The sequence below is a fragment of the Montipora capricornis genome, chromosome 3 (assembly GCF_036669925.1).
Source record: "Montipora capricornis isolate CH-2021 chromosome 3, ASM3666992v2, whole genome shotgun sequence".
Classification (NCBI taxonomy): domain Eukaryota; kingdom Metazoa; phylum Cnidaria; class Anthozoa; order Scleractinia; family Acroporidae; genus Montipora; species Montipora capricornis.
The window spans coordinates 14,771,277-14,773,776 of NC_090885.1; positions in this window are offsets into that span (position 1 = coordinate 14,771,277).

Here is a 2,500-nt window from a genome sequence, read left to right on the forward strand (position 1 = left end):
TCAGTGACAAGGTTTGGACGATCCATCACACCTCAATCAGTGACAAGATTTGGACGATCTATCGCACCTCAATCAGTGACAAGTTTTGGACGATCCATGACACCTCAATCAGTAACAAGATTTGGACGATCCCTCAGACCACAATCAGTGACAAGATTTGGACGATCTACCACACCTCAATCAGTGACAAGATTTGGACGATCTATCGCACCACAATCAGTGACAAGATTTGGACGATCCATGACACCTCAATCAGTGACAAGATTTGGACGATCTATCGCACCTCAATCAGTGACAAGGTTTGGACGATCCATCACACCTCAATCAGTGACAAGATTTGGACGATCTATCACACCTCAATCAGTGACAAGATTTGGACGATCCATCACACCTCAATCAGTGACAAGATTTGGACAATCTATCACACCTCAATCAGTGACAAGATTTGGACGATCTATCACACCTCAATCAGTGACAAGATTTGGACGATCTATCGCACCTCAATCAGTGACAAGATTTGGACGATCTATCGCACCTCAATCAGTGACAAGATTTGGACGATCTATCGCACCTCAATCAGTGACAAGATTTGGACGATCTATCGCACCTCAATCAGTGACAAGATTTGGACGATCTATCGCACCTCAATCAGTGACAATATTTGGACGATCTATCGCACCTCAATCAGTGACAAGATTTGGACGATCTATCGCACCTCAATCAGTGACCAGATTTGGACGATCTATCGCACCTCAATCAGTGACAAGATTTGGACGATCTATCACACCGCAATCAGTGACAAGATTTGGACGATCTATCGCACCTCAATCAGTGACAAGATTTGGACGATCTATCGCACTTCAATCAGTGACAAGATTTGGACGATCTATCACACCTCAATCAGTGACAAGATTTGGACGATCTATCGCACCGCAATCAGTGACAAGATTTGGACGATCTATCGCACCTCAATCAGTGACAAGATTTGGACGATCTATCACACCTCAATCAGTGACAAGATTTGGACGATCTATCGCACCACAATCAGTGACAAGGTTTGGGCGATCCATCACACCACAATCCGTGACAAGGTTTGGACGATCCATCACACCTTAATCAGTGACAAGATTTGGACGATCCATCACACCACAATCAGTGACAAGGTTTGGACGATTCATCACACCACAATTAGTGACAAGGTTTGGACGATCCATAACACCACAGTCAGTGACAAGGTTTGGACGATCTATCGCACCTGAATCAGTGAAAGGTTTGGACGATCCATCGCACCACAATCAGTAACGAAACAATGTTGCGCGTCAAGTTTAAGGTTTTAGTATCTCGTATTTCCCCGCCTTAAGAAGTTTTATAAATGTAGCCAAGAGAAAATGAGGGGACAGAGCGGGAGGCTCCCGGTCCAGCCCTTGGGATATGTCATGTCCACAAAAGTTATTTTTAGACGAGCGGAAGTCTTTGTTCTAGCGGAAGTCTGTCTTCCGAGACGTCCTCATGCAGGCCAACCTCGGTCTGATGTTTGAATGAATATAAATATTCATCATCCTTCCACGTGCGCCGCCATTTTTTCTTTTCACTAAGAACCTGAGAGCGAGGCAAGACTTCATGCGGACGTCTCGGAAGACAGACTTCCGCTAGAACAAAGACTTCCGCTCGCCTAAAAATAAATTTCGTGGACATGATATATCCCGGCCAACGCCCTGAGCCTCCCTCTCTGTCCTCTCATTTTCTCTTGATGTGGCTCAAAGTTTCATATTTAAGACAAGTCCTATTTGTGTGAATGAAGTCAAATATTTGAGGCAAGTTTTGCATGTGTGTCACGAGTTGTATAAAACGCGAAACAGCGATCAAGACGTGCAACGAAACAATGTTGCGCGACGAGTTGGTCCAATAAGAACAGAGTCCAGTTACATCCTGATAAGTGTAAGGAGCTAAGAATAACCTTTTGCAAGCAGCCATCAACTTTTGATCCACTTATCATAAATGGAAATGAGATTGAAGTAGTAAAATCAGCGAAATTACTTGGCGTTACCATAAGTAACGATTTGACATGGAACGAACATGTTGATAATGTAATCAAGAAAGTTAACAAACGAATCTACTTCCTAATTCAGTTAAAGAGAGCTAAGGTGCCTCCAAAAGATCTTTCTCTTTTTTATGTGACTTGCATTAGATCAGTAATGGACTATGGGGTTGTGAGTTATTTTAGTTCTTTACCTAAGTACCTTAAGTACGAATTTACACGAGTTGAAAAGAGAGCCATTTCAATTATATTGCCCGGATATGATTATATAGCAGGATTGGATAAGTTAGGACTGTCAACTGTAGAACTACACCACCAACAATTGTGTGAACGATTTTTCCAATCAATAGAGACAAACAAGAGCCATAAATTAAGGCAATTACTACCTATGGAAAATATCAATAAATATAATCTTAGGAATAAGCATAAATATAAAGCTCCGGTCGCTCGCACCAACCGGGC